General features: G+C 38.0%; 1 long non-coding RNA gene across 1 annotated transcript; it reads right to left on the reverse strand.

Annotated features, from left to right (window-relative positions):
• Nucleotides 1-12970: 12970 nt before the first annotated feature.
• Nucleotides 12971-17352, reverse strand: LOC103954787. Its single transcript, XR_001953733.2, has 3 exons — nt 17118-17352; nt 16437-16555; nt 12971-13278 (listed from the first exon to the last, which is right to left on the reverse strand). It is a non-coding gene; the product is annotated as an uncharacterized LOC103954787 (long non-coding RNA).
• Between the last annotated feature and the right edge of the window lie 283 nt (nt 17353-17635).

A 17635-nucleotide genomic window follows, 5' to 3' on the forward strand; every position in this document is an offset into this window, starting at 1 on the left:
CCTCCCCGTCCCCAAAAACCCGATCCTCTACGAATTTTCCAAACTTTGTGCTACCACTAACAACTTCCTCTCCCAATGCCTCTTCACCACCTCTTCACCATTTGGCATTGCACTTTCCATGGAAAAACATTGTCATTTTCCAGCGTAAGTTCTGAGTTAAGCTACGTGTCGATCTGACTCAAAATCAAAATTTTTATTGGAAGTGTCCATGTGGCACAAATTTGATAACCACATCAACAAAAACGGGGAACCGATGTTGCCATGTCATCATTTAACGGCTAAACAGAAAACTTAACAGATGTATGACATTGAAATGAAATATAAGTAAATGTATGAGATTGAAATTTTTGAAGAAGTTGTATGAGATTGCTGTTGCATCTAAACTTGAGAGGGTAAACTGTAATTTACCCTTTTATATAATATGATTGTGTAAATCTGTAATAGATTTTGTATAGAATCATATGAGATCTAGAAGATCATTCCTTGTACAAGTTGTATTACTTAGAGAGTGTTGTAGGCCTATTTGATTGAGTGCTCTAGGGTTTAGAGAGAAAGAAGAGTGTACGGCAAGATTGAGGGAGAAGAGAGATCGATTTAATTATGAGGTGTGCTTGATTCACCCCATTGTGCCTTTATTTATAGTAGTAGAAAGGGTAAAACCTTTCCCTTTAGGATTACAACATTTAATAGGTAATCTAATCATAATAGGAATATATAATACTTTCCCAAATTCCCTAGGATTTACACAATCACATTCCTATTCTAAATATGAATGCAACACTCCCCCTTGAGTGTGTAAATATTCAACAAATCATTGCATCAGATCTTCAGGAAATAAGGTAGAATAGTTGATGAAGTCATTGGCACAACGGGTGATCGGGAGTCTCAAATTTACTTTGAAGTATGCATTTGTAAAAACTCACAAAAATCTTGCTATGGTAACACCCAAGGAATGGGGAAATCCATAAACTAAGGAGAAAAGTAAGAAAATATGCATAATGTCCAAAACAAACATCAAACTGGACGAAGGTAGTGAACTCAATGGAGTATGATCATCATGGGATGGGTGCCTCATTCAAATCTAGTTAGGTAGCAAAACCCCAGTGGGAAAAATGCTCCTAATCGTAGGGAAAAAGAGTACATTAAGATCATGTGAGTATGCTTCAAGATACTCCCCCTGAGGTAAACATAACTTTTAAATAATAGAACTACAAGCGATTTAACATAGATAATTTACGCATACCGATTCCTTGGACGAGCTTCTGAAAATGTTGACTTGAGAAATGACTTGGTGAAGAGATCGGCCAAGTTGTCTTAGGAACAGATTTGCTTGACTTCAATGTTCTGATGTTGCTGTTGTTGGTGTGAGTAAAAGAACTTTAACGCTATGTGTTTGGTGTTGTCTCCCTTGATGTATCCCTTCTTTAGCTGCTTGATACATGCTACATTGTCTGTAAAGATCGTCGTAGGAAGGTCAACAATTGATGTAAGACCACTAGTGCTTCGAATATGTCCCATAACTTCTCTTAGCCAAAAACACTCACGCAATGCTTCATGCAGGGCAAGAATCTCAGTATGGTTAGACGAAGTCGCAACTAGCGTTTGCTTGGTAGACCTCCAAGATATAGCGGTGTCTCTAATGATAAAGACATAGCCCGTTTGAGAACGTGCTTTATGTGGGTCAGATAGATATCCAGCATCTGCGTAACCAACAAGGTGATAATCAATCTGAGAGCTATAGAGGGCGGCAACTCTCGGAGATTCGTGAGTATAGAATAATCCCAAATCCGTAATACCTTGGGGGTAGCAGAAAATGTCTTTAACAACATTCTAGTGTCTACATGTGGGCGCATTGTTGTATCTAGCCAATAGATTCACAGCGAAGGAGATGTCAGGTCTAGTGCACTGAGCCAAGTACAATAAAGCCCCAATTACACTTAGGTAAATAACTTCGGGTTCCAAAATCTCTTCCTCATCCTCCTTTGGATGGAAGGGATCTCGTTTAGCATCTAGAGTTCGAACGACCATGGGTGTACTCGAAGGCTTCGTTTTATCCTCATTAATACGACGCAACACCTTTTTAGGTGTAGTTCAATTGATGTACTAGGATTTCATCCAAACAATGCTCAATCTCCATGCCGAGACAGTATCGAGTTTTCCTAAGATCCTTAATCTCAAATTTTGATTTCAGGTGTGCAGTAATTTCCTCAAGCTCTGTGGGAGTCCCAATGAGGTTCTTGTCATCAACATAAACTGCAACAATTGCAAATCTGGAATATGACTTCTTTATGAACACTTATGGGCATAGTTCATTGTTCACATAACCCTGACTTGTCAAATATTCACTCGGACGGTTATACCACATCCGCCCGGATTGTTTTAATACATAGAGTGACCTCTTCAACCTAATTGAGAGAGTGTTCCATGGTCTAGAACTATTTGAACCAGTCAATAGAAGTCCTTCTGGAACTTTCATATAGATTTCCGTATCTAGATCCCTATAGAGGTACGCGGTTACCACGTCCATAAGCTGCATATTCAGTTTTTCGGAAACCACCAAACTAATTAGGCAGCGGAACGTTATAACGTCCATTACGGGGGAATATGTCTCCTCATAATCAATCCCAGGGCACTGAGAAAAGCCTTACGCTACGAGGCGTGCTTTGTATCATACTATTTCATTCTTCTCATTACACTTCCTCACGAAAACCCACTTGTAGCTAACAGGTTTTACACGTGGTGGTGTAGAAACGATAGGTCCAAACACTATACGTTTCGTGAGCGAATCGAGTTTAACCTGGATTGCTTATTTCCAGTTTGACCAATCGGTTCTACATCGGCATTCATCAACGGAACGTGGTTCAATGTCATCGCTAAGTATGATGTTAGTAGCTACTAGGTACGCGAATGCATCGTCGACGATCATCTCATTTCTATTCCAAACCTTATCCAATATTGTGTAGTGAACCGAAATCTCGTGATCTCGGGAGGCCGGCATGTTTCGTCTGAAGCATCACCGTAATCTAGAATAACCTCATGCGTTGGAACGGATGAATGAGCGATGGTCAGATTCAAACTAGGGTCATTAGTTGGTGTCATTTTCCTCTTCTAGGGTTGTGAATCCTTTGAACCAAGGGGTCTGCCACGCTTCAGGGTCGAAGCAAATGATTGGCTAGCCGCCAATGTACTTTGCCACGTGAAGGGTGCGGCCTCCCCACCTTCGAGGACGGTCCGACCTTCCCAGATGGGCAGTTGACGTACGCAGGGTTCATTTATCCTTGCAAGTGTGTTTGCCACGGGTATATGTGATCTTGTCACCTTAGCTAGATCATTGAAAATATTCGACATGCTTTGAGCAATGCTCTGAAGATCTACAATTCGTCACACCTCAATTTCAGACTAAGCAATGCGGGGATCTAAATGAGACATAGTGGGAGCATACCACGACAATTCACGGCGGTCTACATGAACATTAGCATGCTTATCTCCCCCTAACGACAGAAAGACTGTCTCATCAAAGTGACAATCCGTAAAACGTGCGGTAAAGAGATCTCCTGTTAAGGGTTCTAAGTATCGAACAATTGATGGCGAATCATAACCAACATAGATTCCCATTTTTCTCTGAGGACCCATTTTGATACGTAGTGGCGGCGCTATTGGCACATAAATGGTGCACCCAAACACCTGTAAATGCAAGACGTCAGGCTCATATTCAGTAACCTACTGTAACGGTGAATGTGGTTAGGTAGCAGTAGGCCCCAGGCGGACCAACATAGTTGCATGCAATATTGCATAGCCCGAGGCAGATACCAGTAGTTTGGTTCTCATAACCAAAGTCCGAGCTATCAATTGAATGAGCTTTATGAAAGCTTCTTCCAGGCCGTTTTGGGTGTGAACATGGGGCATAGGATGTTCCATATCAATCCATACTGACATTCAATAATCGTCAAAAGTCTGTGATGTAAACTCTCCAACGTTATCCAATCAAATCGAACATGTGACCATCTTGTCGATGCATCAACCAACATCATAAAATATTTAAATATTCTGCAGGTTGGTTAGATAGGTCCACAAATGTCCCCTTGAATCCTCTGAAGAAATTTAGGGGGGTCGTGAATAATCTTTGTATGAAAGGGTTGAATATTCAACTTCCTTAAAGAACACACTTTGCATGATGGAAATCCAACATAGGGATGTAACTTATGCCCTTGAGAAGATTTGAGGATACAACGCATCATGTCACATCCAGGATGTCCCAAACGATCATGCTAAAGCAACAAAGTGTCCTGGAACTCAAGCATAGGGCCGGCCACACTGTGGCTTCTATGCCGCGAATGGTTGTGATGTACAACCCACTCGGCAGACGTTCCAACTTCTCATGAATATGTTTCTGGCCTTATTTGTATGAAGTGATACAAAGAAATTCAGAATCATGATCTTCAGTGGTTTCAAGATAATATTTATTATCTTGAATATCTCTAAAACTCAAGTAACATTCCGCCGGAACGTGGAGAATAGATTGCCTCCTTAATGGTTAAGATTGTACCATTAGACAACATGATATGTGCCTTTTCCGTATCCTTCAATCAGGTTGGATAGGCCTGAGAGAGTTGTCAAATGAGCTTTCTTGGGTATTAAGTTAGTAAAATAGTGTCATTCACGCAAGATGGTGTGCATGGTTGCACTATCTGCCAGGTAACTAACTTCCCCACTAAACATACCTAGAAATAAATTGATTGAATTGGTCACATGCATGGATATAAATCCATTCATTCAATTAAGCAATTCGAGAGAATAATATCCATTCAAATAACAATCCACAATTCAAAACAAACCAAAACCAAACAAATTATTCCAAATACATAGAAAAGTTGTTCAAAATTACACCATAAACCTAACAAAAGAGGGCGATAGGGCTGGCCACTCTTAGTGGGTTCAGCCACTAGGGGTAAAACACCTAAAAACATGTCTAATTTATTCATCCATAGGCGCTGACGCCTCCTAAAAATTCAATATCTCCATTGATGTAGCTGCATCTTCCGGATGATCCACATGTGCAAAGTTTGACTAACGACAGGAATGATACTTGGCAATGGCCTCAGGGGAAGCTTGACATACGCGTGACCAATAATCCTTTGATCCACAAGGATAGCACTTGTCCAGTTCAGTAGAAGCAGCCTGAACGAGACCTTTGCCCTTGTTCTTGAAGTTTAGGGCCTTAGGGGCGAGTGGTGGACGCTGCTGGGTCACATTTCTTCCCTTAGGTGTGGCACTCTATTGACCTCGGGCCCATGGTTAGGCTTTCCGCCCATTTCCATGGCCACGACGGTTCTTTCGTCGTCGATGGTTGCTAGAATTGGTCACATATGCTTCAAGCGCAGCATTCGAGGCAGTGGGTCAAGCTTGACGATTCTTCATCAAAAGTTGGTTCTGCTTTTTAGCAAGAAGTAAAATAGAGATCAAATCCTAGAACTTGGTAAATTTCTGTGCCCAATATTGTTGTTGCAAGACAATATTGGTGGCATGGAAGGTCGAATAGGTTTTCTCCAAGAGATCTGATTCGATTAGTTTCACTTTACAGAATTTCAACAAAGAACAGATTCTACAAACTTCAGAGTTGTATTCATTCATGGACTTAAAGTCTTGGAAGCGAAGATGTTGCTAATCGTGTCTTGCTTCAGGCAAGTATATGTCTTTCTAGTGATCGAAACGATTGGCCAAAGCAAGCCAGAGGGTGCGTGGGTCCTCCTCAGTGAGATACTCAGTCTGCAGTGCCTCATAGATGTGTCTTCAAATGAAGATGATTGCAGTAGCCTTCTGAGCTTTGTCAACAGGTTTGTCGACGATAGGTGCCTCGATGGTGGCTCTAATGCCCTTGCAATAAGATGGAGCTTTACGTCTTGAACCCACTTCAGATAGTTTCTTCTAGAGACCTCTAGAGCGGAGAAATCAAGCTTGTTCAAGTTCAACATGTCCCTAAAACAGAGGTAAAAACGTGAGTAGTCATATGGTGAACCATAGACATATCGTAGAACATACAAGTTCTATAGGTATGTATTGGTTTAATTTATGCATGAAAACTATGGGTTTCATGTGGTATGTTTTGAATGAAAACTCCGGGTTTCAAAGGCACTAAATTTGAAACTACAGGTTCAATTTAGTTTTATGAACAATTAGTTCATAATGAGAGGTTCCTGCAAGAAACACAAAATGCAATATACTAACTTAGTGCAGTGGATTTGAGTTTCTTCGGGAACTCAAGTATGAGAGCTTTGTTACTACGAAAGTGTGTGACGGTTCAAAGTATAAAAATAAATTATTGAATCGTTAATGTCCAAAAGTGATATTTAGGTCAATAATTTTGGATATCATTATCAGATTAATGGACTGCAGGTCACTTTTAATTAATTCAATAAATCGGCCATGCAGGGTCGATTGTAGAAGCGAAATAATATTAAAATAATATTATTGGATCAAAAATATAGCCCCACAATAATATTGGGCTTGGTGTCATGGGTTAAGTGGCACGAGCTTGGGTGCCTTAAGTATAAGGCAAGGCCTAAAAAACCTCGAGGGTAGGCTGCAGGCCACATAGGTGAGGGAGAAGCCCCAACAGCAACTGGGTTTCAGTTTGGGCTGAATGGGGGTGCACTGAACAAGGCCCAGTAGGTGCTGGCCTTGTGGGTGATGCACAGGGGAACAAAACCCAGCCCCATGGGTTGGCATGTAGGTTCGAATGGGAGCCCAGCCGCATAGGCTGGCATCCTATGCTGCTAGCCGCAAAGCAAACAAGGCCTGGCACCAGAGAGAGCAGGTCTGCAAGCTTGGATGCGTGCGGGACAAGGACCTAGCAAGCAAGGCTTGCCGTGGGTTTGGTCTGGATCCATGAAGGCTGCAGGCCTCCTCAGTGATAGAACTAAGGCTGCAGGCGTATTCTAATCAATTAGGCCAAAGGCCTGGGGTCCAAGTAGGTGTAGCAAAGCCTAGAAGGCTACTACCGATGTTGTACCATAAAGGTAGTGCCATCCAATGTCCAATTTCCCTTTTTTTTAAAAAAAAAAAACCCTTAGGGTTTAGGAAACCCTAAATATGCTTCTAATTTATTTTATATAATTTGACTCACAAATTCCACATAACAATTTAATTGTGCGATGCATGAAATAAATATATATATATTGACAAATGTATGAACATATACAATATATATATATATATCGAAAAGAAAATATAAACATAGAGGGGTTTATGCATCATGGACAATGTTTTCATGCTTCGTGGACGTTTCAAATATCTTCCTTTATTTTAAGCGTACCCGATTAAAAGAAAACGAATAAGCCTTTGAATGTAGTGGATGATAGCCTCCTTCTACGATGCGTCAATTCCTCAGCTTCTGGCAACAGTGTGCTGATAACGTGCTGTAGGCCTATTTGATTGAGCAATCTAGGGTTTAGAGAGAGAGGGGTGTGGCAAGATTGAGGGAGAAGAGAGATTGATTTAATTGTGAGGTGTGTTTGATTCACCCCATTGTGCCTTTATTTATAATAGTAGAAAGGGTAAAACCTTTACCTTTAGGATTACAACATTTAATTGGTAATCTAATCATAATAGGAATATATAATACTTTCCCAGATTCCCTAGGATTTACACAATCACATTCCTATTCTAAATATGACTGCAACAGAGAGCAAATTTCTCTATCCCTATTTTTTGCTATAAGTAAAGGCACATGATGTGAGGAATAATACACAAAATTGCTCAAGCCATTCTACATCTCTCTCCTTCTCTCTTTGCCACACCCCTTTATTAAAATAGGCCACAACAACTTCGCTTTATTTTATTTTTTGAAGTTTTTGCCAAATAAAAATGAGACATTTCTAGTCTAGAGCCAAAAGTTCAAATGATGCGAAAAATTATTTTGTGACTAATTGAATTATTGACCTTCTACTCGAACAGTTTCATTTTTTTTTTCCCTTGTTTAACCTATAATTGCAACTATATTTGCACTTGCATAAGTGTCTCTACCACAAAAATATCAAGTTTTTCCGGCTTTAGGGATTAAGGATTAGAACTTAAAATTTATGACTTACAAATATTCAATATTAATCTTATGTGATAAATGAAAGAAGACTTCTATTGGAACCCAACAAATGTCCGTACATACCCAAAAATTATTTCACAAGTATAGAAGTTGTTGCAATTCTAAACTAGTCAAGAATATGATTGTGTAAATCCTAGTATATTATGTATAGGATTCTATAATATCTTTTAAATAGTTTTCTAGTTGTAGTATTAATTGAAAGACAAAGATTCTCTCTTCCTTAGTACTATAAATAAAGGCACAATTGAGTGAGAAAATACCACCAAAAAATCACCAAATTACACCCTTGCTTCTAGTCTTACACTTTTATAAATTACAATTCAATATTTTATTATTTTTCCTTGAACCGTTGACATCCTTTCGTAGTCCCAAAACTACTCAATTGGGTCCCCGAAGCAACCCTAATTCACAACACTAGTTGTATATTGTATCTTGTGTTCTTGCACATACCGATTTTTTGAACTTGAAGTTTAACTAAAATCGAACATGTAGTTTCGAATTCAATGCTTTTAAACTCGAAGTTTTCATACAAAACATACACCCATGGAACCTGAAGTTTTCATGAAAGTTAAAACAAACCATGTCTATAGACTCAAAATGTTCTACTTTATATCTGTAGACCTTTATTTCTTCTGTCCATTGGAGCGTCATGTCAAACCTAAACAAACTCGACTTTACCGTCCCTTAAAGTCTCTAAAAAAAACCATCTAAAGTGGATCCAAGATGTGAAGCTCCATCTCACCGCCTACAGATGAATTGGTTGATGAAACTAACAAAGCCACAACCATGATCTTCATCTGAACGTATATGCACGATGCATTACAAACCGAATATATTGCCAAAGAGGATTTTCACACTATTGGCTTGTTTGGCAGAGCGCTTTACTTGCCAAAAAGATATCATTGTGCCTAAAGTAAGATAAGATTGGTAGCATTTACGATTCTAAGACTTCAAGTTTATGGATGAGTATAACTTTGAAGTTTGTCAAATTCGACCACTTCTGAAGTTCTGTAATGAGATTTGACTCAATAAAATATTTTGGAGAAAACCTATTCAACTTTTTATGCCACTAATATTGTCATGCAGCAACACTATAGGGCATAGAAATTCACTATGTTTTCAGTATTTGATCTCTAACTTACTACTTGCTGAAAAGCAAAACTAAATTTTGATGAAGAATCATTAAGCTAGATCTACTAGCTTCAACGCTATGTCTGAAGAGCATGCCACCACTTCTCGATGCCACAAGGGACGCAACAAACCAGACTTCTACTAAAAGAGGCCTAAGCTTCCAAATACATGAATAAGGCAAAATTCAAACCAATCAATCTTCTAATGATCTTGTTATATGGTACCGGTGTGGTTCCAAAGAACTTTGATCCCGCGTTTGTCAAGTTTCCCCTCAAGCTATTGCTAAGTATCATTTATATCATTACAAGATTGAGACAAACTCTGCACAAGTGGTTTCAGGAGGCATCCGCTATGATGGAAGATTAGGTTAGTTTTTTTAGATATGTTGACTGAGGTTCCCCTAGTGCTGAACCCACTACTGGTTAGACCCCTATTTTTCATGGTTTAATTTTTCGAATAATTTTCTATATATTTAGATTCTTTGTTTAATTAGTGTTTTGTTTTAAACATTTGGATAATTAATTGATTGGATGAATTTTGAATTTTTCCTTAAAAATGTGACCTATTCAATTAATTTATTTTTAGGTATATCTTGTGGGGAAGATAGTTGTATGGAAGATGGTGAAACCACGCACACCAACCACCACTATTTTATTAACTTCATATATAAAAATCCACCTTTGACAATTTTTTTAGGGCCATCCAACCCAATTGAGGGGTATAGCACTGCCCATATCCTGTTGTCAATTAGTACTGAATTAACCATTAAAAATGCCCTTTTCTCACCCTATTTTGTAAGAACATTGTTAAGCTTTAAGGATATTTGAGAGAATAACTATGATGTTAAAATCACTGAAGAGAATGGTTCGAAATACCTTTGTATCACTTTATACGAATATAACTATAAGTGTATTCCTGAGAAGATGGAACGCCTTCCAGATGGATTGTATATCACAACCATATGAGTTGTGGAAGCAAACCATGTGGCTGGCCAAGAGTCCAGGTTCCAGAGTACTTGCTTGCTTTGGCACAATCATTTGGGACATCTAGGAAGACATATGACACATCGTATCCTCAAAACATCTTGCGGACAACCTTTACCAAAAATTTGACACTCATTCTTGAGAATATGCCATGTAAAGCTTGCTCTTTGAGAAAACTGTTAACTCAATCCTCAAATACAAAGATTACCCATGACCTCCCTTTGAAGTTACTTCAGAAGATGCAAGGGATATTTGCAGACAATTTAAATATTTTATGGTGTTAGTTGATGCAATAACATGTTATTCACATGTTTGCTTACTGTCCACATGCAATGATGCATTTATGAAACTCCTAGCATAAATTATAAAGCTTAGGTGTCCCCACCCTTGTTATCTGGTTAAGTCAATTTGACTGGATAATGACAGAGAGTTTATGTTGCAGACTTTCAACGATTATTGCATATCAATTGGGATTGAAGTTGAACATCATGTACCCCGTTTTCACACCCAAAATGGCCTAGCAGAAGTGTTTATAAAGCACCGTCAATTGATCTCTCAAACCTTAGTCATGCACACAAGCTTCTAGTCTCTGCTTGGGGCTATGCAATTCTGCACGCAGCTATGTTGATCAATCTAAGGCCCACCGCTACCTAATATTTTTCATCGTTACAGTTGGTTACTGGGTACGAGCCTAAAATCTCGCATTTACATGTGTTTGAGTGCACCGTCTATGTGCCCACAATGTTGCCACTATGTTATCAAAATGAGTCCTTAGATAATAATAAGAATCAATGTCGATTATGATTCACCATCAATTATTTGCTATATAGAGCCCTTGACAAGGATCTCTTTACAACATGTTTTGCAAATTGTCAGTTGATAAGACAGTTTTCTTGTCGTTAGGGGGAGATAAGAATGTTAACGTTCCTGAAGAACGCCATGAATTGCTCATCTAGATCCACACACTACACTAGTCTGGAACTGAAGAGCAATGTATTTTAATCTACAGATCGTTGCTCAAAACATGCCAGATGCGTTTACTAACCTAGAAAAAGTGACAAGGTCATATTTACCTACTACAACTTGGCTACAAGAATAGATGTACCACACAGTACGTCAAAACATCTCGCATGAAAGACAAGCCACCCCTGAACAACAGTTAGTTGCACCTGCTACAGGTCTAGTACATTGGTGGCTAGCCAATCATCTACTCCGATCCTGAAGCATGGCAAACCCGTTGGTTCAAAGGATTAACAACTTGAAAGAGGAAACCCACAACACAACCTAATGAAACTAGTTTGAATCTAGCCATAGCCTACTCAACTGCTTCAATGCATGAGGTTATTCTAAATTACCGTAGCGTCTTGAAGAGACAAATCCACTTCCCTAGAATTGTGAGACTTCTAATCCATTATGCTAGTTTAAGTCAGAATTAGATCATAGTCAATGATGCTTTGCATACATAGTAGCTACTAATATCATGTTGAGCGATAACATTGAACTGTTTTTCGTTGATGAATGTTAACATAGACTTGATTGGTCAAACTAAAAACAAGCAATTCAGTTCGAACTTGATTCACTTGCGAAAACATAAGGTGTTTGGGCCCGTAGTTCGAACACCTCCACATGCGAAGCCCGTTGGCTGCAAGTGAGTTTTCTTAAGGAAACGTAATGAGAAGAATGAGATAGTGTGATATAAGCCATACATCGTGGCACAAGACTTCTCAGCACCCTAGGATTAAGTACAAGGAGATGTATTCCCTCGTAATGGATGTTATACGTTCTGCTACTTTATCTATAAGAATCTTGATTCGGAAATCTATATGAAAGCTCTCAAAGAACTTACATTGACTGGATCAAATATTTCTAAACCACAGAACGTCCTCTCAATTAGATTGAGGTCTTCACTATGGTTGAAATAATTTGAGTTGTAGTATAACAATATGAGTGAGTATTTGATTAGTTAGGGATATGTCAATAATGCTTTATGCCCATGCGTTTTTGCTAAAAATTGAAGTACTAAATAAACTTAAAAATAAAGCGAAGAACAATAAACAATTAAAAAGATAAATTCTAACTACTATAGAATGGAAAGCTAGCTAGATCGATAGAATGCAAAAGTGTGGTTGATGCTTGACGTTTAACAAATGACCTTGAGGGTCCTATTCATACTATTCAAAAATTCAATCAACACGGTTACAATTTCTCTGCCATTAGCCTTTGATACAAGTCTAACCTTTGATACAATCTCTATATTTCACTTTGAATATTTGAACTTAGAAAATTTGTTCCAAAACTCAAAATTAGGCCCAAAAAATTAAATGGAAATAGGATTTAGAAGCCCAGCACATTGAACGGGCCAAGGCTAAACCAAAAAACTAACTGAAGTCAAACCAAATTCTCCTAATAAAACTGAACTAAATTGGCTTTTGCTCAAAATTCATAGTTTTAAAACTGAACTGAATCGAGTAAAACTCTTCGATTCGGTTTTTGGTCATACAGTCAAAGTGAGCCGAACCGGGCTGATCCCGAACCTATTATTATATTCACAAGAATTAGGGGTGGGTCGGGTGAGCATAAAAATCGAGAAACCAAAAAACCAAGTTGAACCGCATTTAAAAAGAAAGGGTAAGAAACCAAGTTGACTAAAAAGAGACAAAACCGCATCATGTGAGCAATACTCATCATTGGGAACGCATGCACTGATTTTGCATGATTTGCAAGTGTAAACTTGATCAGATAATACTCTCTTTCTACGTACTGCAAAAATATTTGATATTATTGCTACCAAAGATCAAAAATGTTTATATGCTTCCCGTTTGTGTGTCTTCAAATTAATCATTTGAGCTTCCTAACAAAAATAAACAAAATTCTACAGGAAAATGATATTGTACGCGCAGACCTCTCGCCGATTGTGGGGAAAAGTTAGACGAATGCTGGACTAAATCTCAGTCATTCCACTTCATCTGAATCTCCATATTGTTCTTTCTAGTTAACCGATGCTTCTTCTGGAGTTCGAAAAGTCCAGACGTGAGACTTGCCTTTCTCCCGAGTTTCCAAAATTTCCTGCATTAAAAAAAGTCCATTTTGTAATTGCCTGAAGGAAATATATATCATCGATTGACAAGCGAGACTAAATTTCAGTCATATCCCTCGGTGCCCAATAGATCGCCAAGAAGCTCACTAGGTCCAGTTAAAGAAGCTCTTTAGGAAAGTGTAAGGAAAAAAATTGAAAAAACGGAACTTCTTGAAGGTCGAATTATAAGTAGGGGCAAGTCATGGAGACAAAGAACAAATAGAATGATTTTTAAAGCAACAGACCCTTTAGCAGCAGCTCATAAATCTGTGTTTCTGATAACAAAAAACGACCATAGGAAACCAACCAAATTTCATCTAATTCATCACAAAACTGAGTTAACCCTCTTTTCTTCTCAAACTACTTAGAGGCTTTACATATTCTGTATTAATAGCAATCATTTGAAGCAGTTGTTGCTATTAAAAAACCACAGCACTGCTTTATCTGTATTCTTATCCAGCATCCTCAAATAGATGGAGGAGAGCCAACCATCTGTTTGCTTCATATTTCACTTAATGAGCTGAGGACATGTGAATGGCAAAAATGTCAACAAGCTGATCAGTGCCGAAAACGTACTTTATTGAAAACTGATTTGAATTGATCAACTATAAATGTTGTGGACCAGCTATCCACCGTAACATACAAGAAGCAGGCTACACAACAGTCCACAAGCAGGTCCTTAATTTGAGTATTAAAGAACAGCCCTCTTAATCAGTTCAAATAGCCGAAAAAGATAATCCCAAAATTTAGAAACCACTGAAGCCCAAAGGAAAGGACTGCAACTTTATCCCATCACTCCATCTCAACTACCACAATATAGTTTCCAAATATCCTTTTGACACAACAACCCAAGAATTTTTGCTTTCTAACCACCACCCAGCATGGAAGGAACACTTTTTGTGGGCCGGGGGGGGGGGGGTGGGGGGGGTGGGTGGGGAGGGATGGTCGGGGTTGGTGGTGTGGGTGGGGGGCCTTTTACCCACAACACAAATGAGAATCCATCCCACAAAAAAGAATTACAACTAGCTGGAACCATCCAACTCACATTTCCTTCCCTAAACAGCAGGATTCCAATGCACCAAATAGCCAAATCCTTTTGGTGAAACATCGTCCAGAACAAAGTGACGGTAAATTTCAGTTGGCATGGGGAGAAAAATATGCAATCACTCAATAGCTGAAAATTTTGGGGTGAGTTCAGCTGTTATGATAGTCTAGGGTCAATATTCAGCTTCTATGGAGGACCAAGCCACAGTGGCTCGTTTCTTGGCCCCTATTAATTGGTTTAGGTCCATAACAAACAAGGAAACTAGTGGTGATATACTGCCATTGGATTGAATGTTCCTCATAGTCTAACCAACTTCAAGAAACCACAAGTCCTGCTTCATATATTGTAATACTCAAATCTATAAAACGCTTAAGTTAAAAAAAATGCAATAGCTAATGTCAAGTGCTATTAAGAGATGATTCATTTGTCTAAGAAGGACTTAATTTCTATCAGTCTCCTATTATTTAATGAGTCTTTTAATTTAAGGTATTCTTTATAAAGAGACTGTACAAAATAAGAAGAATAAGTCCCACCTAACCCAAACCGAGATCAAATATCAAAGAGAAGAACAGTCTAGAAGAATCACACTAAGGGTAATATCACTCAAGTTTTAGACCTAGAAGTCCACAAGGAAGAAGAAAAAAATGATTGTCCTAAGGTGAAGCCATAGTGTCTTCTTTATTCTAAAAGTTTCCCTATTTATACTCCACCAAACCACCAAAAAGAAAAGCTAAAAAAGCACAGTTTCACAAGGTGATCAATATCTTGTTAAAACCATTAACCAAAAAGAAATTGCAGAGCAAAGAGTAAAAATTTCTTGGAATCACCCTGTCTACCCCAAAGGAATGAAGCACAAAGCACCAAATTTGAGTCGCAATGGAAAAATGTAAGATGTGATCCAAATATTCACCATTAAAGCTGTATTGTATACACCAATGAAGAAACAATGAAGTGTAGGGGCTTTTTTTAAACAAATCCAAGGTTTTAAGTTTTTCATGAAATCAACCAAGCAAGAATGTGAACTTTAGTGAAATAATCTTATAAGGACGAAAGGCGTGAAGGAAAGGAATATCAAGATAAGAAAGGAAGGGCAAATAGCCTCCTGGCTAACCCCAATTCTTTTTATCAGGACAAGAAGGAAGAAACACAGCATTGCTAATGCACAACACACTGATAAGAAAACTCATTAACCTCCCTCGTACTTATTTTGTTTACTTTCCGATGAGTCTTTAGGATTTTAATGAGCCATTTAAAATTTCCAGTAGCCATTGAGAATTCTATTTCCCTATAACTAAGGTTATTCCTTATAAAGCAAAATCAATATGGTTTAATGAAAAAGTATGTCATGTTAAAGGCTAGCTACACCTCCTCCTTTACTTTCTTCTCTCTTTGTCCTCCCTATTATATTCTATTTTTCCAATTTCTTTCAAATCACATTGACCCTAAACGTTCTTGCTTTAAATCACATATATTACTTAGTCTACCATAATTATCGGCAACACCCACCTTACATTGTCCTACATCATCTAGACAAATAAACACTTAGTAATCCAATGTGTATGCTAGAAGTGTATTGTTTAGTCATAGATAGTAACTTATGCAGACGATAAGGCTTTATATGAGGATAGCAAACAACTCAAAAATCATTGAAACTACAACCTGGGATGAATGCATAGCTAAATGCACGAAGATTTAGCAACAGTTACCTACCAGTCAGATGATCAATTAAAACTACTATAGTGGCATTGGCATGAAGCCAGAATTGAAGGGAAACAACAACTTATACAATAAAGTGAGACCAGTTTCAACAATATGTCCGTGTCTATGTTCTCCTACTCCATTTTGTTGCTGTGAGGGCATGAGATTTTCTACGCAGGATGTCACACCATCAGTCCTAAGTATTTAGATTTTGGTAGACATCAACTTCTCAAAATAGGCCTTAAATTAGGGGAAACCCCAATAAAGCAATCTGATTTATAAGTGAAAGGAAAATATCGAACTGCATGTTGTACAATTACCAATGGAAAGACACATAGTAATGAAGCGGAATACATTAACGCACGGAAAAAGGATGGAAATATATAGCCAAACTCAAAATCAAACCTGCACTTCAGATGACCGCTTCGTCTTCAAAGCCAAGCAATCAACCAGAGAAGTCCATTTCCCAGAACAGTTATCAAGTGACCCAAGTCTATAATACTGCTACATCTGATGCACTGGAACTGCCAAACACGAGTGCCCATCAGATTAAATGCAAGAGATAATAATAAACAGACGCTAAGAAACAACCCCTAAATAGAATGAGTAATATAGCAAACATCTAAAAGAAATAAAATGTTGATGTCAAAAACAATTAGCAATAAGATTTAAAGACGTTTGAAGCTTCACTGACACAAAGAATCATCCACAAAATTTGATTGTCAAAAATAAAATAAAAAATAAACCCACCAAGAATTTGCTTTTATAAGCTTGTAAGACTATCAAGTTTGAAGCTTTTTTAAGTGGGCAGCAGTGAAATTGCCAGAAATTACCAAACTTCATTTGTGGGCAGTAACTAAATTGGCAGTAAAAACATTTCACCAGAAATTCAATAAAACCAAGTCGAATTCGACCATATATAAAACATTTTATGAACAATTACGCAAAACGCATGTTTCTGTTGAATTCAAAATGAAGTTATAAGAGCCTAAAAGTACACAAATTTGAAGGAAATCGTAGCAAAAGCCAGCCGTACAATTGTGAAATTAATTCAACTGAAATGAAAGAGGAAGAGAATGCAAAAACCAGAGGGCGTCGAAATAGGTGGCGCACAACAATCGACGCTTTGGAGGGGAAGGTGTTTCTTCCATTGAAGACATAACTGGCTATCTCGATTGAGGGATTACGAGGGGCACTTAACTGATCCCCGACGCTCTCTCACTTAAACAAGACAACGACCAGATCGGCCTCATGTTTTTGCAGTTTTGTGCTTTTTATCTCGGGGAAACGTTTCTGAGTGGTTTTTCTTCCGAAGAATAATACTTTCTTTATTTTGTTTGAACCAAAAAAGAGTTAATTATAGGGTTAATTACAAAAAACTACCTCAAGTTTGGGTCAAATGACATTTTCATACCTCATCTTTTAAAATTGACAATGTCATACCTCATCTTACGAATTTGTGTCAATGTTATACCTTCCGTTAGCTTGGCCGTTTATTTCTCAGTTAAATGCTGACGTGGCTTGATGCGGGACCCATTTTTATTAAAAAATTATTAAAAAAATTATTAAAAACAAAAAAAATCATTTAATATTATTTAAATATT

This window comes from the organism of the source record quoted next, unplaced genomic scaffold (genome assembly GCF_019419815.1).
Source record: "Pyrus x bretschneideri cultivar Hongxiangsu unplaced genomic scaffold, Pyrus_bretschneideri_v1 Contig5, whole genome shotgun sequence".
NCBI lineage: Eukaryota > Viridiplantae > Streptophyta > Magnoliopsida > Rosales > Rosaceae > Pyrus > Pyrus x bretschneideri.